This window comes from Lissotriton helveticus, chromosome 10 (assembly GCF_964261635.1).
Source record: "Lissotriton helveticus chromosome 10, aLisHel1.1, whole genome shotgun sequence".
Classification (NCBI taxonomy): Eukaryota; Metazoa; Chordata; class Amphibia; order Caudata; family Salamandridae; genus Lissotriton; species Lissotriton helveticus.
Genome location: NC_136071.1, coordinates 591,018,520 through 591,045,662, shown reverse-complemented (window position 1 = coordinate 591,045,662; position 27,143 = coordinate 591,018,520). Strand labels below are relative to the sequence as shown.

General features: G+C 45.9%; 23 non-coding genes across 23 annotated transcripts; all 23 read right to left on the bottom strand.

The window, feature by feature from the left end:
• Positions 1 to 9,782: 9,782 nt before the first annotated feature.
• On the bottom strand, positions 9,783 to 9,894 carry TRNAL-CAA (transfer RNA leucine (anticodon CAA)). Its single transcript has 2 exons — positions 9,857 to 9,894; positions 9,783 to 9,828 (listed from the first exon to the last, which is right to left on the bottom strand). It is a non-coding gene; the product is annotated as a tRNA-Leu (tRNA).
• A 295-nt stretch (positions 9,895 to 10,189) lies between these two features.
• TRNAV-AAC (transfer RNA valine (anticodon AAC)) lies at positions 10,190 to 10,262 on the bottom strand. The gene has a single exon. It is a non-coding gene; the product is annotated as a tRNA-Val (tRNA).
• A 385-nt stretch (positions 10,263 to 10,647) lies between these two features.
• Positions 10,648 to 10,719, bottom strand: TRNAP-AGG (transfer RNA proline (anticodon AGG)). Its single transcript has one exon. It is a non-coding gene; the product is annotated as a tRNA-Pro (tRNA).
• Positions 10,720 to 15,914: 5,195 nt separating this feature from the next.
• Positions 15,915 to 15,987, bottom strand: TRNAV-UAC (transfer RNA valine (anticodon UAC)). Its single transcript has one exon. It is a non-coding gene; the product is annotated as a tRNA-Val (tRNA).
• Positions 15,988 to 16,371: 384 nt separating this feature from the next.
• TRNAP-UGG (transfer RNA proline (anticodon UGG)) lies at positions 16,372 to 16,443 on the bottom strand. The gene has a single exon. It is a non-coding gene; the product is annotated as a tRNA-Pro (tRNA).
• Positions 16,444 to 17,372: 929 nt separating this feature from the next.
• Positions 17,373 to 17,484, bottom strand: TRNAL-CAA (transfer RNA leucine (anticodon CAA)). The gene is made up of 2 exons: positions 17,447 to 17,484; positions 17,373 to 17,418 (listed from the first exon to the last, which is right to left on the bottom strand). It is a non-coding gene; the product is annotated as a tRNA-Leu (tRNA).
• A 295-nt stretch (positions 17,485 to 17,779) lies between these two features.
• On the bottom strand, positions 17,780 to 17,852 carry TRNAV-AAC (transfer RNA valine (anticodon AAC)). Its single transcript has one exon. It is a non-coding gene; the product is annotated as a tRNA-Val (tRNA).
• A 385-nt stretch (positions 17,853 to 18,237) lies between these two features.
• On the bottom strand, positions 18,238 to 18,309 carry TRNAP-AGG (transfer RNA proline (anticodon AGG)). Its single transcript has one exon. It is a non-coding gene; the product is annotated as a tRNA-Pro (tRNA).
• A 434-nt stretch (positions 18,310 to 18,743) lies between these two features.
• On the bottom strand, positions 18,744 to 18,816 carry TRNAV-UAC (transfer RNA valine (anticodon UAC)). The gene has a single exon. It is a non-coding gene; the product is annotated as a tRNA-Val (tRNA).
• A 384-nt stretch (positions 18,817 to 19,200) lies between these two features.
• Positions 19,201 to 19,272, bottom strand: TRNAP-UGG (transfer RNA proline (anticodon UGG)). The gene has a single exon. It is a non-coding gene; the product is annotated as a tRNA-Pro (tRNA).
• A 940-nt stretch (positions 19,273 to 20,212) lies between these two features.
• TRNAL-CAA (transfer RNA leucine (anticodon CAA)) lies at positions 20,213 to 20,324 on the bottom strand. The gene is made up of 2 exons: positions 20,287 to 20,324; positions 20,213 to 20,258 (listed from the first exon to the last, which is right to left on the bottom strand). It is a non-coding gene; the product is annotated as a tRNA-Leu (tRNA).
• Positions 20,325 to 20,619: 295 nt separating this feature from the next.
• On the bottom strand, positions 20,620 to 20,692 carry TRNAV-AAC (transfer RNA valine (anticodon AAC)). The gene has a single exon. It is a non-coding gene; the product is annotated as a tRNA-Val (tRNA).
• Positions 20,693 to 21,077: 385 nt separating this feature from the next.
• Positions 21,078 to 21,149, bottom strand: TRNAP-AGG (transfer RNA proline (anticodon AGG)). Its single transcript has one exon. It is a non-coding gene; the product is annotated as a tRNA-Pro (tRNA).
• A 434-nt stretch (positions 21,150 to 21,583) lies between these two features.
• On the bottom strand, positions 21,584 to 21,656 carry TRNAV-UAC (transfer RNA valine (anticodon UAC)). The gene has a single exon. It is a non-coding gene; the product is annotated as a tRNA-Val (tRNA).
• A 384-nt stretch (positions 21,657 to 22,040) lies between these two features.
• On the bottom strand, positions 22,041 to 22,112 carry TRNAP-UGG (transfer RNA proline (anticodon UGG)). The gene has a single exon. It is a non-coding gene; the product is annotated as a tRNA-Pro (tRNA).
• Positions 22,113 to 23,051: 939 nt separating this feature from the next.
• On the bottom strand, positions 23,052 to 23,163 carry TRNAL-CAA (transfer RNA leucine (anticodon CAA)). Its single transcript has 2 exons — positions 23,126 to 23,163; positions 23,052 to 23,097 (listed from the first exon to the last, which is right to left on the bottom strand). It is a non-coding gene; the product is annotated as a tRNA-Leu (tRNA).
• Positions 23,164 to 23,459: 296 nt separating this feature from the next.
• TRNAV-AAC (transfer RNA valine (anticodon AAC)) lies at positions 23,460 to 23,532 on the bottom strand. The gene has a single exon. It is a non-coding gene; the product is annotated as a tRNA-Val (tRNA).
• A 385-nt stretch (positions 23,533 to 23,917) lies between these two features.
• On the bottom strand, positions 23,918 to 23,989 carry TRNAP-AGG (transfer RNA proline (anticodon AGG)). The gene has a single exon. It is a non-coding gene; the product is annotated as a tRNA-Pro (tRNA).
• Positions 23,990 to 24,423: 434 nt separating this feature from the next.
• On the bottom strand, positions 24,424 to 24,496 carry TRNAV-UAC (transfer RNA valine (anticodon UAC)). The gene has a single exon. It is a non-coding gene; the product is annotated as a tRNA-Val (tRNA).
• Positions 24,497 to 24,880: 384 nt separating this feature from the next.
• Positions 24,881 to 24,952, bottom strand: TRNAP-UGG (transfer RNA proline (anticodon UGG)). The gene has a single exon. It is a non-coding gene; the product is annotated as a tRNA-Pro (tRNA).
• Positions 24,953 to 25,884: 932 nt separating this feature from the next.
• TRNAL-CAA (transfer RNA leucine (anticodon CAA)) lies at positions 25,885 to 25,996 on the bottom strand. The gene is made up of 2 exons: positions 25,959 to 25,996; positions 25,885 to 25,930 (listed from the first exon to the last, which is right to left on the bottom strand). It is a non-coding gene; the product is annotated as a tRNA-Leu (tRNA).
• Positions 25,997 to 26,296: 300 nt separating this feature from the next.
• TRNAV-AAC (transfer RNA valine (anticodon AAC)) lies at positions 26,297 to 26,369 on the bottom strand. Its single transcript has one exon. It is a non-coding gene; the product is annotated as a tRNA-Val (tRNA).
• Positions 26,370 to 26,754: 385 nt separating this feature from the next.
• On the bottom strand, positions 26,755 to 26,826 carry TRNAP-AGG (transfer RNA proline (anticodon AGG)). The gene has a single exon. It is a non-coding gene; the product is annotated as a tRNA-Pro (tRNA).
• Positions 26,827 to 27,143: the final 317 nt, after the last annotated feature.

Here is a 27,143-nt window from a genome sequence, read left to right as displayed (position 1 = left end):
GATTGTATGTAGGGACATATGATAATCCCTTACTGAGTACTTGAATTTCCGTATTGCTGAGTGGTTGCTTTGAGATGTTGATAATGGGATTAAGAGTTTCAGGTTGTCTAGAAGGATCTACCAGCGGTATGTCTTGTTCCGAGTCACCCTCTCGCCGTGCGGTTCTGGTTGGAATTGGACTTGTTTGGGTGGTTGTCCTCGTCCTCCATTCCAGTTGGCCTGGTTCTGCTGGGAACCACGTTGATTTTGCCCGCGGGGCCATGAATTGCCTCTCCCTCGTGGGGGTCGCCAAGACCCTCGGCCTTGTCCTAAAAAAGGAGGAAAAAGCTGAGGTGGGTAGTTGTAATCAAAATACGGATATTGATGGCTTGGACCTGCGGAGTCCGGCTCTCCCTCAGAACTATAGGACGAATCTGAAAAGGTAGGGTAATTCCGTCTACCTCTAAAGTTGCCCCGGCCTCTGTTGGTAAAGCGGCCTTGGGTATCCTGTTGGTAATAATCGTCTTGTAGGTATGGATATGTCTTTTTTTTATCGTAGAGCCGAATATCCCGTGCTAATTTTTCAAGTTTACGGTTTTGGGTGGTTACATCAAAATCCTTGAGTGTGGCTTGTAGATTAGTCAAGGTATCCTTTGCGTTTGCAAAGTTAGAGTCAGTCGATATTTCGGCTTTCAATGCAGCAATTTCAGCGGTGAGTTGTATTACCTGGTCTTTGGCCGTTTCGACGCCCAACACCATCCAGTGGCGAGAGCAATTGTTTGATATGTGGCTAAAGCCTTCTCTAAATTTGGGGACTTCAATGAAGATAGCCGGTTCTATCTTAATTTGTAATCCAACCGGGATTATGTTCTCTTTCAGGTACTTCGTAAGCAAGTGACCGTGCCAGCGGGTACGCACCAGTTTTTTCTCCAGGCGTTCGAGACGTGAAATTTTATCTTTAAGTGAGAAGTCAATTGTTGGAACATCAGATTGAAAGAAAATGTTGTCAGGATTTTGGAGCAGTTTGTCAATATAGTCCTCGGAGTAGGACAAGAGCTCTCTTTCTACCATATTGTGATACTAGAGTGAAGAAATCAAGAACAATTGGGAGGGAAAGGGGAACCTCGCAGACATGCGTCTGCTCGAAGTAGTTTATGCACGGGGGGGTATACCCATTAGTAGTCACTGGGACCTGGGTTGAACTAGATAATAAAAGGAAGGGGTCCCAGTGTGTCACGGGGATTTGTTTGGGTAAGTGAAACACAATTACTAGAAAAACAATTGTTTAGATCCACACGGTTTTATTCACAGTGGGATGTAGTATGATGTACAACTAATATAATGCAATAAACTGTATTAAACGTCATACAGTGCCCCACGAGGGAAAGGAACGTGATGGTGAGGGAGTCGTGAAGTGAAGGGATCATGTGACAATGAAATCAGTTGTCATGTGACAGTAAAATCAGTTGTTTAGGCATTTACTCATGCCACCAATGGGGTAGCAACAACTTGTATATCACATAGTAAATTATTCACATAAAGGCATACGCCACCAAGTACAGCATATATACAATTGTTGGTGTGAGGTCGCCACAGTACAGAACAAACAGTCGACGTTTCGACCCTCTTGTAGCTGCAGGATAGTTTAACCTTGCTGTAGGGTCTTCATCAGGACCATAGTGGGGGAGTGGGGGCAAAGGACCTAATAGGGGTATAATGAATTCCAATTAGAGGGTTGAAATTAACCTCTATGTTGAACACACAGGTAGAAAAAGCCAAAATGAGTGAAACATCGTGCAGATAAGCACATTACATTGTTTACAAGCTACTTCATGCTTACGCAATTAATGGTAGGTTAATTAGTAACGCTGGGGAAAGGGCAGATGCGTGTCGCTACACAAGTACATGCAAACAAAAATACCCAAATGGGCGGTCAACAACGCACGGACTTAATTGTGCGTCCCTCCAACGAGAGATCAAGGGATGACTGATACAAGCGGGAGCCATTAACACTTAAACTGGAGGTGAGATAGAGGAATTATAGCCTGTGGTAAAGCGAGCGATGGCATTGACTCAAATTGTGAGCGCGTCTACAACATAGGCGGTGTGTGACGGTCACCGTGAATTTAGTTTAAGGTAATGGTGAACATGCGAGATTACCTGCCATTCAAGGGTCAAAACGGGGATTAACTCATAATGGCAAAACGGGAATATCCGTATACCGCTTACCAAAAGTCCGCGTGCAGTGGGATCTTGGGCGGAGACTCAGGTAATTAAAAACAAGTAGAAAAGTAATACCGCATCTGAAAGAGGGAGCGAGTCATGATGTAATATCAAACATATAATTGTGGCGAGACAAGAGCGGACACCATAGAAGAACGGCTGAGCGGCTTACCGATTACAAGCGATATGTAACTTGGGCGCGGTCAGCTACACAGTCGTGGTTATCAGACTTCAAGGAATTGAAGGATGGGTCTGAGGGAGGTAAAATAGGGGATAGCGATTCAGGCTACGAGGCAGCTCATAGATACAGAATAGCTTACTCATTATGCGAGCCGTGTAGCTTACCGATATCTTGGCGGCATGGGGATTGTCCGCGATCGGTCGTTTCAAGAGTCGATTATTTAAAGACTTCCTGACTCGGGATGGATCTGAGGGATTTAAGAATGGGGGATATTGAATAATACTGGTCTTAACAAAGAGCGGGAAGTGGCTCTCAGAGGCAGAATGACTTACTTGATCAAGTTTGACGGCTCTGTGCGCGAGTTGCGGTGCGAATGCCGCGCTTCCTATTTTGCTATGGGAGTCATAGCGACAGGTCACGTGGTGGCCACAGGGAGGAATGAAGCTAGTAAAAAGACCACTAGGTCAGGCATGGTCGTTGTGACCGCAGGGTGGTCGAATAATACAATAGCAATTGTCATAATAAAAAAGAAATACATTGTAGAATGGAAAAAACAATAATGATAATTGAGTAGAAGACTGACTATGAAAAGCTACGGGTGAGACCCCACTATTTACAGATATTCTCGCACTATTGTGTGACTTGCCCTGATTGCCATTGATGTGGTTATTGGAGCGTACCTCTCAGACATGAGGGTAAAAGCTCAGCATATCATTGAATCACAGGTATTACAATAGCGTAGCCACGTATGTCAATGGTAAGGCTACATTTCTGAACAAAGGCGAACTGGCCAAGACATCAAACAATACGGTTATTGGAGCGTACCTCTCAAACATGAGGGTAAAGGCTCTACCTACAGTAAAACCACAAGTATTGCAATTGCTCAACAGTGCATGGCAGATGAAGGGGGCACAGTGTAGACAAGAGTAGAGGGCAGAATAATACATTTTTTTTTTTTTTTTTTTTTTTTTTTTAAATTTTAAAAAAAAATTTTTATGGTAAAATGGCCAGTTGGGAAAATGAGCTATCGGATTCATTCAGACCAGTTTCAATGGAGTTGAAAAAGTGCATCCATTTTAATTCTCGTGTGTTGAGAATGTCCGAGATATTACCACCACGTGGTCCAAGTGTTATTTTTTCAATGATCAGCCATCGTAAGCTCTCTGGTGGGTGATTGTTCAACTTGAAATGTTCCGCAAGTGGAGCACCTTCAACCTCACAGCGAATGCGACTCATGTGTTGCAGTATACGTGCTTTGATTTTTTGCTGGGTCTGCCCAATGTAGATCTTCTGGCATGGGCATAAAATAGCATAGATGACATTGCTAGTGTTGCAATTACTGAAGCATTTCAATTTGACAGTTAGATGAAGATAGGTAAAGTCTTTGGTCTGTATCGTTGAGTCACAGGCCTTACAATGCCCACATTTGGAGTGACCAATTACCGGTGGTAGATTCCATAGAGTGTTGATCGTTGGGTGGCATTCTGGGGGTAGAAAAGAATTCACGACATGGTCCCTGATGCATTTAGCTTTCTTGAAAGCATGGAGCGGTGTCAAGGGTTGGCTGATCTCGTCCGAGACCAGGTGCCAATGTTTATTGAGAATTTTTTTGATGGTGTTGCTTCTCGTGTTAAACGTCGTGAGACAAACAATGCGGTTCTCCTGATCATCCGTTCTTTGTTTAGGCACTAGTAATTCCTCTCTAGGATAGAACCAAGCCCGTTTGCGGGCTTTTTTGATCAAGCGTCTGGGGTAGCCTCGGCTCAGCAATCGATTGGACAGATCCTGGGATTCTGAAAAGTAGTCATCTTTGGTGGAACAATTTCGACGTATCCTCAGGAATTGCCCGAAGGGCAGGTTGTCACGAAGGGCTCGTGGGTGATGGCTGGTATAAGCCAATAAAGAATTCCTCTCCGCAGGTTTGCGATATAGTTTGGTGAGGAGTTTGCCAGACTCATGATAGATTGTGACATCCAAAAAATCGATGGAGTGGTTGTCTGATGAGATTGTGAATTTGACGTGCTGGGATTGTTCATTGAGCCAGGCGAAAAAATTGTTAAGTTGATCTTGGCTCCCATTCCAGATCAAGAGGATGTCATCTATATACCTCATCCAGAGACCGACTTGGTCTCTGAATGGGTTAAGTTGACTTAGAACAGTATCCTCTTCGAATGCTGCCATATATAGAATGGCTACGTCAGGAGCGAAGGGAGCGCCCATCGCAACTCCGGAGGTTTGTAAGTAAAAATTGGTGTCAAAAAGGAAAAAGTTTCGGGTCATTGCAATTTTCAGTAGAGCTACAATGAACTCTGATGGTACTTGGACAGGTGCTGGACGTGTGTTCAGACAGCGGGCAATAACCGTGAGGGCTTCCTGTTGAGGAATGCAGGTGTAAAGGGAGACGACATCACAGGTGGCTAGTCTTTGATGGAATGGATCAAATGAGATGCTCTCAATTATATTAATGGTGTGCATGGTATCACGGATGTATGAAGGAGTGGCCTCTGCTAGAGGTTTGATGAAAAAGTCAATGTACTTTCCCAATGGTTCCAAAATGGATCCGCAGCCAGAGACAATCGGCCGGCCAGGTGGACTTGACATGCTTTTGTGCAGTTTGGGTAACGTATAAATAGTTGCCAGACGTGGGTGTTTGTTGTTAAGGAACTGGAACTCGTTCTCTGACAAAAAGCCCATATCCAAACCTTCTTGGGTGATTTCAAGGATCTCAGTAGCAATGGATCGAGTGGGGTCCGACCTCAATATTTGATAGCAGTTTGTGTCCTGTAGTTGACGTATAACCTCAGATTTATATGCAGATTTATCCTGTATCACTATAGCACCGCCTTTGTCGGCCGGCTTGATCACGACTTGGGTGTTATTGGCCAGTGTCCGTAATGCTGTTTTCTCGGATTTGCTGATGTTATATCGAACAAAAGTTTTGTCCTGTAGAGCCCGCTGTACATCACGCCAAACAACCATTTCATAAGCTAGAATTTGATTGGACATCGTGCTGGCATATGGAACAAAAGTGGATGGTGGTCGTAAGCCTGTAACAGATGTTTTTGATTGTGTGACGAAGTTCCGGAAAAAGTACTTTAGTCGGATTTTCCGAAAAAATTTGAATAGCTCTGTTTTTACCAAGAAATGGTCAGGATTGTATGTAGGGACATATGATAATCCCTTACTGAGTACTTGAATTTCCGTATTGCTGAGTGGTTGCTGAGTGTCGTCTCCCTTTACACCTGCATTCCTCAACAGGAAGCCCTCACGGTTATTGCCCGCTGTCTGAACACACGTCCAGCACCTGTCCAAGTACCATCAGAGTTCATTGTAGCTCTACTGAAAATTGCAATGACCCGAAACTTTTTCCTTTTTGACACCAATTTTTACTTACAAACCTCCGGAGTTGCGATGGGCGCTCCCTTCGCTCCTGACGTAGCCATTCTATATATGGCAGCATTCGAAGAGGATACTGTTCTAAGTCAACTTAACCCATTCAGAGACCAAGTCGGTCTCTGGATGAGGTATATAGATGACATCCTCTTGATCTGGAATGGGAGCCAAGATCAACTTAACAATTTTTTCGCCTGGCTCAATGAACAATCCCAGCACGTCAAATTCACAATCTCATCAGACAACCACTCCATCGATTTTTTGGATGTCACAATCTATCATGAGTCTGGCAAACTCCTCACCAAACTATATCGCAAACCTGCGGAGAGGAATTCTTTATTGGCTTATACCAGCCATCACCCACGAGCCCTTCGTGACAACCTGCCCTTCGGGCAATTCCTGAGGATACGTCGAAATTGTTCCACCAAAGATGACTACTTTTCAGAATCCCAGGATCTGTCCAATCGATTGCTGAGCCGAGGCTACCCCAGACGCTTGATCAAAAAAGCCCGCAAACGGGCTTGGTTCTATCCTAGAGAGGAATTACTAGTGCCTAAACAAAGAACGGATGATCAGGAGAACCGCATTGTTTGTGTCACGACGTTTAACACGAGAAGCAACACCATCAAAAAAATTCTCAATAAACATTGGCACCTGGTCTCGGACGAGATCAGCCAACCCTTGACACCGCTCCATGCTTTCAAGAAAGCTAAATGCATCAGGGACCATGTCGTGAATTCTTTTCTACCCCCAGAATGCCACCCAACGATCAACACTCTATGGAATCTACCACCGGTAATTGGTCACTCCAAATGTGGGCATTGTAAGGCCTGTGACTCAACGATACAGACCAAAGACTTTACCTATCTTCATCTAACTGTCAAATTGAAATGCTTCAGTAATTGCAACACTAGCAATGTCATCTATGCTATTTTATGCCCATGCCAGAAGATCTACATTGGGCAGACCCAGCAAAAAATCAAAGCACGTATACTGCAACACATGAGTCGCATTCGCTGTGAGGTTGAAGGTGCTCCACTTGCGGAACATTTCAAGTTGAACAATCACCCACCAGAGAGCTTACGATGGCTGATCATTGAAAAAATAACACTTGGACCACGTGGTGGTAATATCTCGGACATTCTCAACACACGAGAATTAAAATGGATGCACTTTTTCAACTCCATTGAAACTGGTCTGAATGAATCCGATAGCTCATTTTCCCAACTGGCCATTTTACCATAAAAAAATTTTTTAAAAATTTAAAAAAAAAAAAAAAAAAAAAATGTTTTTATTATTCTGCCCTCTACTCTTGTCTACACTGTGCCCCCTTCATCTGCCATGCACTGTTGAGCAATTGCAATACTTGTGGTTTTACTGTAGGTAGAGCCTTTACCCTCATGTTTGAGAGGTACGCTCCAATAACCGTATTGTTTGATGTCTTGGCCAGTTCGCCTTTGTTCAGAAATGTAGCCTTACCATTGACATACGTGGCTACGCTATTGTAATACCTGTGATTCAATGATATGCTGAGCCTTTACCCTCATGTCTGAGAGGTACGCTCCAATAACCACATCAATGGCAATCAGGGCAAGTCACACAATAGTGCGAGAATATCTGTAAATAGTGGGGTCTCACCCGTAGCTTTTCATAGTCAGTCTTCTACTCAATTATCATTATTGTTTTTTCCATTCTACAATGTATTTCTTTTTTATTATGACAATTGCTATTGTATTATTCGACCACCCTGCGGTCACAACGACCATGCCTGACCTAGTGGTCTTTTTACTAGCTTCATTCCTCCCTGTGGCCACCACGTGACCTGTCGCTATGACTCCCATAGCAAAATAGGAAGCGCGGCATTCGCACCGCAACTCGCGCACAGAGCCGTCAAACTTGATCAAGTAAGTCATTCTGCCTCTGAGAGCCACTTCCCGCTCTTTGTTAAGACCAGTATTATTCAATATCCCCCATTCTTAAATCCCTCAGATCCATCCCGAGTCAGGAAGTCTTTAAATAATCGACTCTTGAAACGACCGATCGCGGACAATCCCCATGCCGCCAAGATATCGGTAAGCTACACGGCTCGCATAATGAGTAAGCTATTCTGTATCTATGAGCTGCCTCGTAGCCTGAATCGCTATCCCCTATTTTACCTCCCTCAGACCCATCCTTCAATTCCTTGAAGTCTGATAACCACGACTGTGTAGCTGACCGCGCCCAAGTTACATATCGCTTGTAATCGGTAAGCCGCTCAGCCGTTCTTCTATGGTGTCCGCTCTTGTCTCGCCACAATTATATGTTTGATATTACATCATGACTCGCTCCCTCTTTCAGATGCGGTATTACTTTTCTACTTGTTTTTAATTACCTGAGTCTCCGCCCAAGATCCCACTGCACGCGGACTTTTGGTAAGCGGTATACGGATATTCCCGTTTTGCCATTATGAGTTAATCCCCGTTTTGACCCTTGAATGGCAGGTAATCTCGCATGTTCACCATTACCTTAAACTAAATTCACGGTGACCGTCACACACCGCCTATGTTGTAGACGCGCTCACAATTTGAGTCAATGCCATCGCTCGCTTTACCACAGGCTATAATTCCTCTATCTCACCTCCAGTTTAAGTGTTAATGGCTCCCGCTTGTATCAGTCATCCCTTGATCTCTCGTTGGAGGGACGCACAATTAAGTCCGTGCGTTGTTGACCGCCCATTTGGGTATTTTTGTTTGCATGTACTTGTGTAGCGACACGCATCTGCCCTTTCCCCAGCGTTACTAATTAACCTACCATTAATTGCGTAAGCATGAAGTAGCTTGTAAACAATGTAATGTGCTTATCTGCACGATGTTTCACTCATTTTGGCTTTTTCTACCTGTGTGTTCAACATAGAGGTTAATTTCAACCCTCTAATTGGAATTCATTATACCCCTATTAGGTCCTTTGCCCCCACTCCCCCACTATGGTCCTGATGAAGACCCTACAGCAAGGTTAAACTATCCTGCAGCTACAAGAGGGTCGAAACGTCGACTGTTTGTTCTGTACTGTGGCGACCTCACACCAACAATTGTATATATGCTTTACTTGGTGGCGTATGCCTTTATGTGAATAATTTACTATGTGATATACAAGTTGTTGCTACCCCATTGGTGGCATGAGTAAATGCCTAAACAACTGATTTTACTGTCACATGACAACTGATTTCATTGTCACATGATCCCTTCACTTCACGACTCCCTCACCATCACGTTCCTTTCCCTCGTGGGGCACTGTATGACGTTTAATACAGTTTATTGCATTATATTAGTTGTACATCATACTACATCCCACTGTGAATAAAACCGTGTGGATCTAAACAATTGTTTTTCTAGTAATTGTGTTTCACTTACCCAAACAAATCCCCGTGACACACTGGGACCCCTTCCTTTTATTATCTAGTTCAACCCAGGTCCCAGTGACTACTAATGGGTATACCCCCCCGTGCATAAACGACTTCTCAGTATAGCCATTGTTGGGCGAGTCATCTCCTTTCCTCCTGCCTCAATCTAGAATTGGCTGCAAATCATAAGAGAGAGTGCAATGCCCGTGTGCAGTGCCTACTCCCAGCTACCTCTCTGTCTTCCTTATGTAAATTAGAATTTGCAAGGGGGGACCAATGGCATTCTGCTCCTCCCACATAACCAGGAAGCCCTGTTGAACATGTCTGCCTGTGTTTTTGCAGGGACAGTGCCTTCTCTGCCCAAAAGGTGGCAGGAGAGCCTCACAACAAATGATGGGATCAACTGCTTAGTTAGAAACCCAGCATGGCAGTTACTGTGATGGAGTGCAAATTTAATGGAAGGTGTGCCTGAGGTGTCATTTCCAGAAATCCATGGAATTGTGATTGAGGGCCCAGCCTGATTGTTGGTGGATTTCTCTTCACATGCTACAGGTTCCTGCAAAGATTGTGGTGTTTGCCGGGAACGCACTGCAAAAAACAGGAAGATTTACGGGTGTAAAAGGGACCTGTCAGAAGTGGGATTTGAACCCACGCCTCCATGAGGAGACCAGAAGGCTCAGCTACACTGAAGATCAAGCTCTCTTGAGTCTGGCGCCTTAGACCACTCGGCCATCCTGACGGCTCATGAGGGGGGCTTAGGTCTAACTCTTCTATCTGCACCTGCCAATGTTTCCACTTACAACCTTCACAGCAATGTCACAGGTGTAAAGGCCCCAACAATACAACATAGCTTAAACAAAATAAAAATAGGCACAAGAACGACCCCCAGATGATGGATGCAGATAACTTTGTTTCGTCTTGCAAAGGTAAAGAAAGTTTCCCACGGCTCACTGTGTTCAAAGACCACCTCTTCTTAAACTTGCATTCAGATAATAAGGTTTTAGAGTGTGCACATAAAAGCAGCCAACGCTCAGTGTTTCTGCCCGGTCTCGAACCGGGGACCTTTCGCGTGTTAGGTGAACGTGATGACCACTACACTACAGAAACGACCTTGCTGCTTGCTACTGTTAAAGCAAAGTTCCTCTCAAGGCTTCATCCTACTTCTATTCTGCTGTATCAGCAGCGGCTCAGAATGTGCAGAACAAGTGTGAAAACCTCAGAGATATCATCCAACATGCTTGCAATTAGACGTATTCAAAATTTACTTGTGCAGGCATCGACAGACAAATATCTGATGCCTAAATGTCTGCGAGTACAGCTTGGGAAAGCATCACCTGGGACACACTGAGACTAAGCAGGTAGGCAGAAAAAGCACGGTGATCCATTTTTCTTCTGAGGTTAGGAATATGTTGCGCAACAATGCACCGAGTATTACTAGAAATAGTCAGGCATAGAGCATTTTTAGTACGATTTGTATGTTTAGCTCTAAAAAGGGCTCGTCCGGGATTTGAACCCGGGACCTCTCGCACCCTAAGCGAGAATCATACCCCTAGACCAACGAGCCACGCAAGAGTCACCTCTGACACGGCTCCAGGGGTTAGTGGCAGCTAGTCGGTGAATGCTTCACCCAAAGCAAGCAACTGCACATGTTGCTCTCTTCTGCAATATGATTGCTGTCTTTTCCATGGCCGTCATCAAACAAGAAATTAAAAAGCCTCTGTCCTTCAGACAGTTTGTTTTCTCTAAGTGTCTGCTTGTGGTGAGGACAAGAAAAGCATTTCTGCTCTCATTCCTTGCTTTCATGAAGTAGGCCCACCCTTCAGAGCAAAGGGCGAGCAAGCGAATGGCGCAAGCTATCGTCACTTCTCTTTTAGAGCTGTCACTGAGATCCCTGGAGCACACTACGTCAGGTTGGTGAGGGATAGACAGCCTGTTGTAATAAATCACTGCTAATAGTAGGTTCCAACATTAAGTTTATTGATGTAAATACAACAGGTGCTCCCGGCTTGGCGGCTTCCACAATCTCCCAACATTCTAACCCGCACTCCAGGATGGAGCGCGGTTCATACCAATAGAGCAGGGGGAAGAGGGGGGAAAAAGGGAACGCGGGAATAAGGTGAAGTTACAACACACCTCCCTCCTTAAGGAAAAGTGAGGGGGAAGAAAAGGGAGGGTTCCAGACAATGGGTGCAGGACGGGATGAGTAGATGGGGGGGGGGGGGTGATAAGGAAGGATACAGCACAGCCACACTGGGGTCGGAAGCAAGGGACCCCTTGCTGTAGTCTAAGTAGGAGAACAGTCCAAACTGCACATTAACTGTGGTACAATAGCTCTAAACAGATTTGTGTATATCCCCCACCAGCGGGGCTGGGGAATAATGCATATTAGATCCCTAGGTATGTTCTGTAAAGATAGTATGAGTGGCCCTATTCTCATACATATCTGGAGGGATAAGATAAGACTCTTTAAAATTCAGAAAGTAATAAGTAAAGTTATCAGGTTATATTATCCAATGTTAAGCAACTGTAACTTTCAGGTGCATATAATATTCAGAAAGGAAAGGGGAGCGCTATCAGGTTACATTATCCAACGTTAGATACCGTAACTGTCTGAAGCAAACAATGTGTGCACACTTATGGTATGGGTAAACAAATCAATGCATGCTCTATGTAAAACTATAGGCATCCTGACATTGGTGGAACACCCATGTCACCACCTTTTCACCCATGGCTCTCCTCTGTCTGAGCTGCTACACCGTCTCTTTCCCCCTGGGATTCCAAACCCCTCATGCTAGAATTTCCATCCCTTGCCGGAAGATTTAGGATGACTGTACTGTTCTTTTCTCTAGGCAGTAGCTTGAGCCAGGACACACCCCTAAGACTACCTCTGATGAAACAAGCCTCCTTTTCCATGTCCATATCCATGCCGGGACTAGGCCTTCTTCTGCTCTCATTTCCTTGGCCATGACCAGTGTTGCAATCTTTACCGCATTTTGTTTTCGACAGCCCCCGATCATTTGCATGAGTCTCATCAGGCATAAGTATGTCCACCTGTTCCTTCTTGGGCTTGCCATAAAGGAACTCATCAGTGTTTTCTGGGCCCTTGCACTTCGGCTTCCTCCAAAGATCATAGACTGGACCCCTCTCCCCTTCCATGACTTTTAGTGGGGATCCTTTTAGGTTTCTCTGCTTTATATTACTCTCCCTCTCCATCATTCCATGCTCGATCCCTTGTATGTATACATCTTTGTTCTCTCCTTTTGGCTCGATGTAGCTTGCACCCCTCTCCCTTTCTAGGTCGCAATTGTCCATATGCTCCTCTGACAACTTGGGTCGGAACCCAGCCGGCTTCATTCTTTGCCGCATCTCATTGCAAACGGACTGGTTGATTTTATTCATCTGCCATCCTCGTTCTTTGGTTGTGGTATTGACACTCTCCACCACCCTTCCCAATTTTCCATCTGTCTTCATTTTTTGTTTCCTACTGTCCAATCTCTCTGGTTTCTTACGTATTTCTCTTTCCTCCACCTGGCTTTGATATGAGTTTTTTTCTTGGTTGTGTTCGTCCCTAATAGCTTCTCTTCTCCACTCTTTTTCATTTTCAGCTCTTTCAAATGCTGCATTACTCTTAGATGGTTGCATGCGAACAATAACAGTTTCACCTCTGGTATCTTGTTTGCTTTGATACCGTGCCAGCTCATTCCTGTGTCCTTTTACTTTTTTCTCCCCTGAGATCCTCAACTTCTGTTGATCTCTCCACCCTAGCATGTTGATACCACCTTCCATTATGTATATAGTGCTCCTTGTATTGTTTTCTTTATAAACTACGTCCATGACTTTGTAACCAACAGCTTGTATATCCTCCCCTGCATATGTTTTCAGGACTGTGTTGGCCTCTTTTAATTCATTACCATATTTTTTTGCAAATTTCCTGTCCCAATCTCTTTTGCTTACCATACTATTTCTCGAACCAGAGTCAGTAATCATTTCTGTCTCAACTTCACCTATTATAACAGTGCATCTCTGAGATATCATCCTGGCTCTAACATCCTCTTTGCCATCCATTCTTCCCTTGAAACTTTCATCCCTTTGTGTCCTTCCACTTGTGGCTTGTATATAATATTCATCCCACACGTCCAGAATGTTCTCATACATATTTCTGTCAGTACCTTTCGTGAAAATCTTCTCCATATTGTGATACATTTTCCTTCCTCCCTTACCTAAGCTGTGTAGTAGAATTTCCGCTTTTGCTTCCGGTGACAGAGATGCTACCTCTTCCTCCAAGACGGACAAATAGTTTTCAAAATACACTTTCCACTCCCTCCACTCTGCAATGTTTTTATTAACCTCCTCCATGAACGGCACAGGTGGAGGGAGATTGTACATTCGGCCCCACTCCATGTTTAGTGTGCTGCAATACCTCTTCACTTCCCCGGAAGATGCCACCACTCCAATAATATAGCACCACAGTACTCAAACTGATCACTACGGAGCACTGCTTATCTATTTACCATGTTGCCCCTTGGGCCCTTAGGGATATAAAGCACTTGCGTTAGATTAATATGAATATTACGACAGGGCTTCTAGGAAGACTGCTCGGATAACCCTTCTGAAAAATGGCAGGGAAAAAATAAACTCTGACTGGAATGCCGAAGTGAGATGGTCTGGTATATTGGCAACTAAAGGCAGAAGGGTGAATATTGATGATAATTACTGAACTGTTTTGACTGAGTGCGTATTGAAAAGGACTCGTGAACTGTAAAGAGACGTGACTGAAACTCGCTCTGCCTCGCGCTGGGGTGCTCGCAGGGTGATGGGTACTTCTCACACTTACTCGCTGCAAACTCCCAGTTCCTTAAATGAGTCCCTTAGATTAGCGATGCGCAATCTTTGTTCTGGTGTTTCACCCAATCAGCCGCCTGCCTTTTAGACGATAGCCTCCAAACGTCGTCCTCGCCTTCGCCTCTCAAACTTCGTCCTCGTCTTCGCGCTCTTCACCTCTGCGCCAACTGTGCCCAGACAGACATGCGAGCTTGGTCTGAAGCGCGCCTCCTTGGAATAGAACCGCAACACCCTTAAAAACTAAAGGCTAGTCAGAAGCGAGGTGCCCGACACGACACCCGAATTTAAATTCTAAACTCCTTGACAGTTTTCCCTGTTGCCAATGCACGAGGAAAGAGACAGGGATCCTGCGTCTGAAACTCTAATGGGGTGCTTACCGATGGTAGGTGGTCAATTATTCTGTCACCTCACCTCATTTGCTCCCATAATATTATTTTCATTACTATCTTCTTTGACCTCAATGAATTCACCTCCGGGAGACGACAACCACTGCCCCTGGTACAGATTTCCTTTTCTCCCTTCCTCAATACTCACTGACGATTACATCACTCAATGTATTGCTACGGTTAATTTTCAGTCACTGGAACCTAAGCTCGCTAAACTTTATGTTCCTAAAATGTTATCTCAGTGCAGCTACAATACACTGCCCCAGTACATCTTCATAAGTTTTCCACACCGTATGTTCCGTTGAACGCTCCTCCTAGCGTTTTGATGGCTCAATGAATTCACCTCCGGGAGACGACAACCACTGTCCCTTGTACAGTTTTACTTTTCTCCCTTCCTCAATACTCCTCGACGATTACGTCACTCAAGGTATTGCCACAGTTAATTTTCAGTCACAGGAACCCAAGCTCGCTAAACTTTTTTGTTCCGAAAACGTTATCTCAATGCAGCTACTTTTTTGTTCCTAAAATGTTATCTCAATGCAGCTACAATACACTGCCCCAGTACAGCTTCAAATTCACTGAGGCTAATATTTACTCGCCTCTAAGACTTCTGGGAGTTGTGGGTTAGTGGCTCCTCAATGCTGTCACTCACTCCTGACTCGAACTGTAGCGCTCACCTCACAGCCGTTTCTTTCACCTTGTTGTGAAATGGACTACGTTCCTTTCTCCGCTCCCTTCTCCTCACGCAGCTCCACGGGCTCTCCTCACAGACCTGTGCGACTCGCTCGGGAACCACATGGAGTACCTTCAGTTCCTCCTGCCCTCTTCACACTTCACACCGGAAGAGTGTAGATTACGAGGTCCTCCTTCCAAAACACGTCCACAGGACCGGAACTTCCCGTCAACAACTCTGTGCTGAATCTGAGCAAGACCTGCTCCGTCTTCTTCACTCAAGGGCTCCCCGCCTTTCACCACAGCCTGACAGTCCTCACAACCCACGGAGGGGACTCAGCATGGTGTCAAGGAACGCCTCCTCAAAACCCGGAACGGAACGCTGCTGCCAAAAGTCTTCCGCTTCACATCGACTCCGACAGTTTAATTTCACGTCTTCCGCTCTCAACCGGCAAATCGTCTGACCGATTTCCCGTACTTCAACTGGGTGAGTTTCCTTGTCACTTCACTCCGCTCAAGCTTCAAATATATCCAGGGGGGAGGCACCACACTGACCCTGGCTCAGCATCCCGTCCTCGTCGCCACAAATGTTGTAATAAATCACTGCTAATAGTAGGTTCCAACATTAAGTTTATTGATGTAAATACAACAGGTGCTCCCGGCTTGGCGGCTTCCACAATCTCCCAACATTCTAACCCGCACTCCAGGATGGAGCGCGGTTCATACCAATAGAGCAGGGGGAAGAGGGGGGAAAAAGGGAACGCGGGAATAAGGTGAAGTTACAACACAGCCTCTATTATCTCAGCTTTCCTATAAAGTCAGCCAGTAAAGGTAAACACTGTTAAAAACAGCAAACCGCTGTTTCTGCCCGGTCTCGAACCAGGGACCTTTCGCGTGTAAGGCAAACGTGATAACCACTACACTACAGAAACAGACACTAACTCAGGAATCTTGTTGGCATGTATTGGGCTGGAATGCACAGACTAAGGGCCAATGTCCTTGTAGCTCAAAGTTGGGCTCTCCTTACCCGGTCTCTATTTCTTTGGAAGACAGGAATGAGGACCACTTTTATTCCAAGAGGCGATTTTGAAACCATATCCTGAAATTACACTAGAAAAACACTATGCATGTAATGTTCCTACCATGCTGGTCTGGCCCAGAAAAGCAGTTGCAAAGAAGTCCTGCACTCCTTTATCACGCCACAAGTGGAAAATAGCGTGCAGGGTAAGGAACTTTCTCGACATACACAGCGTCTTATAGCATTGAAAAGAAGAAATGCTCCTATATTACAAGCATCCTGAAAATGTCCACAGCATGGGCTCATCCGGGATTTGAACCCGGGACCTCTCGCACCCAAAGCCAGAATCATACCCCTAGACCAACGAGCCCGAGTGGCCAGGAGACATTTTGAACAATTTCTGAAGCGTCTTTCAGAAAAAAGCAGGGCTATTTGGCTAGTCTCCCTCTAAGTGAGCCTCACAACGTCATGTTTTCTCTCAAGTTGTTGTTTTTTCACTCTAGCAAGAAAGGGGGCAGCCAATCTCCTATCAGCCAGTGAGCAGAAAAAAGGCACAGATGAGAACAGCAAGCACTTTCTGGCAATTGTTCTCCTCTGCAAGTCCTGGACCCTTGCCCCATAGACTTCCACACCAGAAGCAATGAAGGGCCCACCATTTCCTGCGCCTGAGAAAGAGGGGTTTGATATTTGGATTCAAACGCGCTCGCTCAGCGCTCGATCAGGCTCGATCTATATGAGTGGCTCACAGGCCTGAAACACTCACCTGGGAGACCCAGAGTGGCTGACTTCTCAGTATAGCCATTGTTGGGCGAGTCACCTCCTTTCCTCCTGCCTCAATCTAGAATTGGCTGCAAATCATAAGAGAGAGTGCAATGCCCGTGTGCAGTGCCTACTCCCAGCTACCTCTCTGTCTTCCTTATGTAAATTAGAATTTGCAAGGGGGGACCAATGGCATTCTGCTCCTCCCACATAACCAGGAAGCCCTGTTGAACATGTCTGCCTGTGTTTTTGCAGGGACAGTGCCTTCTCTGCCCAAAAGGTGGCAGGAGAGCCTCACAACAAATGATGGGATCAACTGCTTAGTTAGAAACCCAGCATGGCAGTTACTGTGATGGAGTGCAAATTTAATGGAAGGTGTGCCTGAGGTGTCATTTCCAGAAATCCATGGAATTGTGATTGAGGGCCCAGCCTGATTGTTGGTGGATTTCTCTTCACATGCTACAGGTTCCTGCAAAGATTGTGGTGTTTGCCGGGAACGCACTGCAAAAAACAGGAAGATTTACGGGTGTAAAAGGGACCTGTCAGAAGTGGGATTTGAACCCACGCCTCCATGAGGAGACCAGAAGGCTCAGCTACACTGAAGATCAAGCTCTCTTGAGTCTGGCGCCTTAGACCACTCAGCCATCCTGACGACTCATGAGGGGGGCTTAGGTCTAACTCTTCTATCTGCACCTGCCAATGTTTCCACTTACAACCTTCACAGCAATGTCACAGGTGTAAAGACCCCAACAATACAACATAGCTTAAACAAAATAAAAATAGGCACAAGAACGACCCCCAGATGATGGATGCAGATAACTTTGTTTCGTCTTGCAAAGGTAAAGAAAGTTTCCCACGGCTCACTGTGTTCAAAGACCACCTCTTCTTAAACTTGCATTCAGATAATAAGGTTTTAGAGTGTGCACATAAAAGCAGCCAACGCTCAGTGTTTCTGCCCGGTCTCGAACCGGGGACCTTTCGCGTGTTAGGCGAACGTGATGACCACTACACTACAGAAACGACCTTGCTGCTTGCTACTGTTAAAGCAAAGTTCCTCTCAAGGCTTCATCCTACTTCTATTCTGCTGTATCAGCAGCGGCTCAGAATGTGCAGAACAAGTGTGAAAACCTCAGAGATATCATCCAACATGCTTGCAATTAGACGTATTCAAAATTTACTTGTGCAGGCATCGACAGACAAATATCTGATGCCTAAATGTCTGCGAGTACAGCTTGGGAAAGCATCACCTGGGACACACTGAGACTAAGCAGGTAGGCAGAAAAATCACGGTGATCCATTTTTCTTCTGAGGTTAGGAATATGTTGCGCAACAATGCACCGAGTATTACTAGAAATAGTCAGGCATAGTGCATTTTTAGTACGATTTGTATGTTTAGCTCTAAAAAGGGCTCGTCCGGGATTTGAACCCGGGACCTCTCGCACCCTAAGCGAGAATCATACCCCTAGACCAACGAGCCACGCAAGAGTCACCTCTGACACGGCTCCAGGGGTTAGTGGCAGCTAGTCGGTGAATGCTTCACCCAAAGCAAGCAACTGCACATGTTGCTCTCTTCTGCAATATGATTGCTGTCTTTTCCATGGCCGTCATCAAACAAGAAATTAAAAAGCCTCTGTCCTTCAGACAGTTTGTTTTCTCTAAGTGTCTGCTTGTGGTGAGGACAAGAAAAGCATTTCTGCTCTCATTCCTTGCTTTCATGAAGTAGGCCCACCCTTCAGAGCAAAGGGCGAGCAAGCGAATGGCGCAAGCTATCGTCACTTCTCTTTTCGAGCTGTCACTGAGATCCCTGGAGCACACTACGTCAGGTTGGTGAGGGATAGACAGCCTCTATTATCTCAGCTTTCCTATGAAGTCAGCCAGTAAAGGTAAACACTGTTAAAAACAGCAAACCGCTGTTTCTGCCCGGTCTCGAAGCAGGGACCTTTCGCGTGTAAGGCGAACGTGATAACCACTACACTACAGAAACAGACACTAACTCAGGAATCTTGTTGGCATGTATTGGGCTGGAATGCACAGACTAAGGGCCAATGTCCTTGTAGCTCAAAGTTGGGCTCTCCTTACCCGGTCTCTATTTCTTTGGAAGACAGGAATGAGGACCACTTTTATTCCAAGAGGCGATTTTGAAACCATATCCTGAAATTACACTAGAAAAACACTATGCATGTAATGTTCCTACCATGCTGGTCTGGCCCAGAAAAGCAGTTGCAAAGAAGTCCTGCACTCCTTTATCACGCCACAAGTGGAAAATAGCGTGCAGGGTAAGGAACTTTCTCGACATACACAGCGTCTTATAGCATTGAAAAGAAGAAATGCTCCTATATTACAAGCATCCTGAAAATGTCCACAGCATGGGCTCGTCCGGGATTTGAACCCGGGACCTCTCGCACCCAAAGCCAGAATCATACCCCTAGACCAACGAGCCTGAGTGGCCAGGAGACATTTTGAACAATTTCTGAAGCGTCTTTCAGAAAAAAGCAGGGCTATTTGGCTAGTCTCCCTCTAAGTGAGCCTCACAACGTCATGTTTTCTCTCAAGTTGTTGGTTTTTCACTCTAGCAAGAAAGGGGGCAGCCAATCTCCTATCAGCCAGTGAGCAGAAAAAAGGCACAGATGAGAACAGCAAGCACTTTCTGGCAATTGTTCTCCTCTGCAAGTCCTGGACCCTTGCCCCATAGACTTCCACACCAGAAGCAATGAAGGGCCCACCATTTCCTGCGCCTGAGAAAGAGGGGTTTGATATTTGGATTCAAACGCGCTCGCTCAGCGCTCGATCAGCGCTCGATCAGGCGAGATTTATATGAGTGGCTCACAGGCCTGAAACACTCACCTGGGAGACCCAGAGTGGCTGACTTCTCAGTATAGCCATTGTTGGGCGAGTCACCTCCTTTCCTCCTGCCTCAATCTAGAATTGGCTGCAAATCATAAGAGAGAGTGCAATGCCCGTGTGTAGTGCCTACTCCCAGCTACCTCTCTGTCTTCCTTATGTAAATTAGAATTTGCAAGGGGGGACCAATGGCATTCTGCTCCTCCCACATAACCAGGAAGCCCTGTTGAACATGTCTGCCTGTGTTTTTGCAGGGACAGTGCCTTCTCTGCCCAAAAGGTGGCAGGAGAGCCTCACAACAAATGATGGGATCAACTGCTTAGTTAGAAACCCAGCATGGCAGTTACTGTGATGGAGTGCAAATTTAATGGAAGGTGTGCCTGAGGTGTCATTTCCAGAAATCCATGGAATTGTGATTGAGGGCCCAGCCTGATTGTTGGTGGATTTCTCTTCACATGCTACAGGTTCCTGCAAAGATTGTGGTGTTTGCCGGGAACGCACTGCAAAAAACAGGAAGATTTACGGGTGTAAAAGGGACCTGTCAGAAGTGGGATTTGAACCCACGCCTCCATGAGGAGACCAGAAGGCTCAGCTACACTGAAGATCAAGCTCTCTTGAGTCTGGCGCCTTAGACCACTCAGCCATCCTGACGGCTCATGAGGGGGGCTTAGGTCTAACTCTTCTATCTGCACCTGCCAATGTTTCCACTTACAACCTTCACAGCAATGTCACAGGTGTAAAGGCCCCAACAATACAACATAGCTTAAACAAAATAAAAATAGGCACAAGAACGACCCCCAGATGATGGATGCAGATAACTTTGTTTCGTCTTGCAAAGGTAAAGAAAGTTTCCCACGGCTCACTGTGTTCAAAGACCACCTCTTCTTAAACTTGCATTCAGATAATAAGGTTTTAGAGTGTGCACATAAAAGCAGCCAACGCTCAGTGTTTCTGCCCGGTCTCGAACCGGGGACCTTTCGCGTGTTAGGCGAACGTGATGACCACTACACTACAGAAACGACCTTGCTGCTTGCTACTGTTAAAGCAAAGTTCCTCTCAAGGCTTCATCCTACTTCTATTCTGCTGTATCAGCAGCGGCTCAGAATGTGCAGAACAAGTGTGAAAACCTCAGAGATATCATCCAACATGCTTGCAATTAGACGTATTCAAAATTTACTTGTGCAGGCATCGACAGACAAATATCTGATGCCTAAATGTCTGCGAGTACAGCTTGGGAAAGCATCACCTGGGACACACTGAGACTAAGCAGGTAGGCAGAAAAAGCACGGTGATCCATTTTTCTTCTGAGGTTAGGAATATGTTGCGCAACAATGCACCGAGTATTACTAGAAATAGTCAGGCATAGTGCATTTTTAGTACGATTTGTATGTTTAGCTCTAAAAAGGGCTCGTCCGGGATTTGAACCCGGGACCTCTCGCACCCTAAGCGAGAATCATACCCCTAGACCAACAAGCCACGCAAGAGTCACCTCTGACACGGCTCCAGGGGTTAGTGGCAGCTAGTCGGTGAATGCTTCACCCAAAGCAAGCAACTGCACATGTTGCTCTCTTCTGCAATATGATTGCTGTCTTTTCCATGGCCGTCATCAAACAAGAAATTAAAAAGCCTCTGTCCTTCAGACAGTTTGTTTTCTCTAAGTGTCTGCTTGTGGTGAGGACAAGAAAAGCATTTCTGCTCTCATTCCTTGCTTTCATGAAGTAGGCCCACCCTTCAGAGCAAAGGGCGAGCAAGCGAATGGCGCAAGCTATCGTCACTTCTCTTTTCGAGCTGTCACTGAGATCCCTGGAGCACACTACGTCAGGTTGGTGAGGGATAGACAGCCTCTATTATCTCAGCTTTCCTATAAAGTCAGCCAGTAAAGGTAAACACTGTTAAAAACAGCAAACCGCTGTTTCTGCCCGGTCTCGAACCAGGGACCTTTCGCGTGTAAGGCAAACGTGATAACCACTACACTACAGAAACAGACACTAACTCAGGAATCTTGTTGGCATGTATTGGGCTGGAATGCACAGACTAAGGGCCAATGTCCTTGTAGCTCAAAGTTGGGCTCTCCTTACCCGGTCTCTATTTCTTTGGAAGACAGGAATGAGGACCACTTTTATTCCAAGAGGCGATTTTGAAACCATATCCTGAAATTACACTAGAAAAACACTATGCATGTAATGTTCCTACCATGCTGGTCTGGCCCAGAAAAGCAGTTGCAAAGAAGTCCTGCACTCCTTTATCACGCCACAAGTGGAAAATAGCGTGCAGGGTAAGGAACTTTCTCGACATACACAGCGTCTTATAGCATTGAAAAGAAGAAATGCTCCTATATTACAAGCATCCTGAAAATGTCCACAGCATGGGCTCGTCCGGGATTTGAACCCGGGACCTCTCGCACCCAAAGCCAGAATCATACCCCTAGACCAACGAGCCTGAGTGGCTAGGAGACATTTTGAACAATTTCTGAAGCGTCTTTCAGAAAAAAGCAGGGCTATTTGGCTAGTCTCCCTCTAAGTGAGCCTCACAACGTCATGTTTTCTCTCAAGTTGTTGGTTTTTCACTCTAGCAAGAAAGGGGGCAGCCAATCTCCTATCAGCCAGTGAGCAGAAAAAAGGCACAGATGAGAACAGCAAGCACTTTCTGGCAATTGTTCTCCTCTGCAAGTCCTGGACCCTTGCCCCATAGACTTCCACACCAGAAGCAATGAAGGGCCCACCATTTCCTGCGCCTGAGAAAGAGGGGTTTGATATTTGGATTCAAACGCGCTCGCTCAGCGCTCGATCAGGCTCGATCAGGCGAGATTTATATGAGTGGCTCACAGGCCTGAAACACTCACCTGGGAGACCCAGAGTGGCTGACTTCTCAGTATAGCCATTGTTGGGCGAGTCACCTCCTTTCCTCCTGCCTCAATCTAGAATTGGCTGCAAATCATAAGAGAGAGTGCAATGCCCGTGTGTAGTGCCTACTCCCAGCTACCTCTCTGTCTTCCTTATGTAAATTAGAATTTGCAAGGGGGGACCAATGGCATTCTGCTCCTCCCACATAACCAGGAAGCCCTGTTGAACATGTCTGCCTGTGTTTTTGCAGGGACAGTGCCTTCTCTGCCCAAAAGGTGGCAGGAGAGCCTCACAACAAATGATGGGATCAACTGCTTAGTTAGAAACCCAGCATGGCAGTTACTGTGATGGAGTGCAAATTTAATGGAAGGTGTGCCTGAGGTGTCATTTCCAGAAATCCATGGAATTGTGATTGAGGGCCCAGCCTGATTGTTGGTGGATTTCTCTTCACATGCTACAGGTTCCTGCAAAGATTGTGGTGTTTGCCGGGAACGCACTGCAAAAAACAGGAAGATTTACGGGTGTAAAAGGGACCTGTCAGAAGTGGGATTTGAACCCACACCTCCATGAGGAGACCAGAAGGCTCAGCTACACTGAAGATCAAGCTCTCTTGAGTCTGGCGCCTTAGACCACTCGGCCATCCTGACGGCTCATGAGGGGGGCTTAGGTCTAACTCTTCTATCTGCACCTGCCAATGTTTCCACTTACAACCTTCACAGCAATGTCACAGGTGTAAAGGCCCCAACAATACAACATAGCTTAAACAAAATAAAAATAGGCACAAGAACGAGCCCCAGATGATGGATGCAGATAACTTTGTTTCGTCTTGCAAAGGTAAAGAAAGTTTCCCACGGCTCACTGTGTTCAAAGACCACCTCTTCTTAAACTTGCATTCAAGATAATAAGGTTTTAGAGTGTGCACATAAAAGCAGCCAACGCTCAGTGTTTCTGCCCGGTCTCGAACCGGGGACCTTTCGCGTGTTAGGCGAACGTGATGACCACTACACTACAGAAACGACCTTGCTGCTTGCTACTGTTAAAGCAAAGTTCCTCTCAAGGCTTCATCCTACTTCTATTCTGCTGTATCAGCAGCGGCTCAGAATGTGCAGAACAAGTGTGAAAACCTCAGAGATATCATCCAACATGCTTGCAATTAGACGTATTCAAAATTTACTTGTGCAGGCATCGACAGACAAATATCTGATGCCTAAATGTCTGCGAGTACAGCTTGGGAAAGCATCACCTGGGACACACTGAGACTAAGCAGGTAGGCAGAAAAAGCACGGTGATCCATTTTTCTTCTGAGGTTAGGAATATGTTGCGCAAAAATGCACCGAGTATTACTAGAAATAGTCAGGGATAGTGCATTTTTAGTACGATTTGTATGTTTAGCTCTAAAAAGGGCTCGTCCGGGATTTGAACCCGGGACCTCTCGCACCCTAAGCGAGAATCATACCCCTAGACCAACGAGCCACGCAAGAGTCACCTCTGACACGGCTCCAGGGGTTAGTGGCAGCTAGTCGGTGAATGCTTCACCCAAAGCAAGCAACTGCACATGTTGCTCTCTTCTGCAATATGATTGCTGTCTTTTCCATGGCCGTCATCAAACAAGAAATTAAAAAGCCTCTGTCCTTCAGACAGTTTTTTTTCTCTAAGTGTCTGCTTGTGGTGAGGACAAGAAAAGCATTTCTGCTCTCATTCCTTGCTTTCATGAAGTAGGCCCACCCTTCAGAGCAAAGGGCGAGCAAGCGAATGGCGCAAGCTATCGTCACTTCTCTTTTCGAGCTGTCACTGAGATCCCTGGAGCACACTACGTCAGGTTGGTGAGGGATAGACAGCCTCTATTATCTCAGCTTTCCTATAAAGTCAGCCAGTAAAGGTAAACACTGTTAAAAACAGCAAACCGCTGTTTCTGCCCGGTCTCGAACCAGGGACCTTTCGCGTGTAAGGCAAACGTGATAACCACTACACTACAGAAACAGACACTAACTCAGGAATCTTGTTGGCATGTATTGGGCTGGAATGCACAGACTAAGGGCCAATGTCCTTGTAGCTCAAAGTTGGGCTCTCCTTACCCGGTCTCTATTTCTTTGGAAGACAGGAATGAGGACCACTTTTATTCCAAGAGGCGATTTTGAAACCATATCCTGAAATTACACTAGAAAAACACTATGCATGTAATGTTCCTACCATGCTGGTCTGGCCCAGAAAAGCAGTTGCAAAGAAGTCCTGCACTCCTTTATCACGCCACAAGTGGAAAATAGCGTGCAGGGTAAGGAACTTTCTCGACATACACAGCGTCTTATAGCATTGAAAAGAAGAAATGCTCCTATATTACAAGCATCCTGAAAATGTCCACAGCATGGGCTCGTCCGGGATTTGAACCCGGGACCTCTCGCACCCAAAGCCAGAATCATACCCCTAGACCAACGAGCCCGAGTGGCCAGGAGACATTTTGAACAATTTCTGAAGCGTCTTTCAGAAAAAAGCAGGGCTATTTGGCTAGTCTCCCTCTAAGTGAGCCTCACAACGTCATGTTTTCTCTCAAGTTGTTGTTTTTTCACTCTAGCAAGAAAGGGGGCAGCCAATCTCCTATCAGCCAGTGAGCAGAAAAAAAGCACAGATGAGAACAGCAAGCACTTTCTGGCAATTGTTCTCCTCTGCAAGTCCTGGACCCTTGCCCCATAGACTTCCACACCAGAAGCAATGAAGGGCCCACCATTTCCTGCGCCTGAGAAAGAGGGGTTTGATATTTGGATTCAAACGCGCTCGCTCAATCAGGCTCGATCAGGCGAGATTTATATGAGTGGCTCACAGGCCTGAAACACTCACCTGGGAGACCCAGAGTGGCTGACTTCTCAGTATAGCCATTGTTGGACGAGTCACCTCCTTTCCTCCTGCCTCAATCTAGAATTGGCTGCAAATCATAAGAGAGAGTGCAATGCCCGTGTGCAGTGCCTACTCCCAGCTACCTCTCTGTCTTCCTTATGTAAATTAGAATTTGCAAGGGGGGACCAATGGCATTCTGCTCCTCCCACATAACCAGGAAGCCCTGTTGAACATGTCTGCCTGTGTTTTTGCAGGGACAGTGCCTTCTCTGCCCAAAAGGTGGCAGGAGAGACTCACAACAAATGATGGGATCAACTGCTTAGTTATAAACCCAGCATGGCAGTTACTGTGATGGAGTGCAAATTTAATGGAAGGTGTGCCTGAGGTGTCATTTCCAGAAATCCATGGAATTGTGATTGAGGGCCCAGCCTGATTGTTGGTGGATTTCTCTTCACATGCTACAGGTTCCTGCAAAGATTGTGGTGTTTGCCGGGAACGCACTGCAAAAAACAGGAAGATTTACGGGTGTAAAAGGGACCTGTCAGAAGTGGGATTTGAACCCACGCCTCCATGAGGAGACCAGAAGGCTCAGCTACACTGAAGATCAAGCTCTCTTGAGTCTGGCGCCTTAGACCACTCGGCCATCCTGATGGCTCATGAGGGGGGCTTAGGTCTAACTCTTCTATCCTATCTGCACCTGCCAATGTTTCCACTTACAACCTTCACAGCAATGTCACAGGTGTAAAGGCCCCAACAATACAACATAGCTTAAACAAAATAAAAATAGGCACAAGAACGACCCCCAGATGATGGATGCAGATAACTTTGTTTCGTCTTGCAAAGGTAAAGAAAGTTTCCCACGGCTCACTGTGTTCAAAGACCACCTCTTCTTAAACTTGCATTTAGATAATAAGGTTTTAGAGTGTGCACATAAAAGCAGCCAACGCTCAGTGTTTCTGCCCGGTCTCGAACCGGGGACCTTTCGCGTGTTAGGCGAACGTGATGACCACTACACTACAGAAACGACCTTGCTGCTTGCTACTGTTAAAGCAAAGTTCCTCTCAAGGCTTCATCCTACTTCTATTCTGCTGTATCAGCAGCGGCTCAGAATGTGCAGAACAAGTGTGAAAACCTCAGAGATATCATCCAACATGCTTGCAATTAGACGTATTCAAAATTTACTTGTGCAGGCATCGACAGACAAATATCTGATGCCTAAATGTCTGCGAGTACAGCTTGGGAAAGCATCACCTGGGACACACTGAGACTAAGCAGGTAGGCAGAAAAAGCACGGTGATCCATTTTTCTTCTGAGGTTAGGAATATGTTGCGCAACAATGCACCGAGTATTACTAGAAATAGTCAGGCATAGTGCATTTTTAGTACGATTTGTATGTTTAGCTCTAAAAAGGGCTCGTCCGGGATTTGAACCCGGGACCTCTCGCACCCTAAGCGAGAATCATACCCCTAGACCAACAAGCCACGCAAGAGTCACCTCTGACACGGCTCCAGGGGTTAGTGGCAGCTAGTCGGTGAATGCTTCACCCAAAGCAAGCAACTGCACATGTTGCTCTCTTCTGCAATATGATTGCTGTCTTTTCCATGGCCGTCATCAAACAAGAAATTAAAAAGCCTCTGTCCTTCAGACAGTTTGTTTTCTCTAAGTGTCTGCTTGTGGTGAGGACAAGAAAAGCATTTCTGCTCTCATTCCTTGCTTTCATGAAGTAGGCCCACCCTTCAGAGCAAAGGGCGAGCAAGCGAATGGCGCAAGCTATCGTCACTTCTCTTTTCGAGCTGTC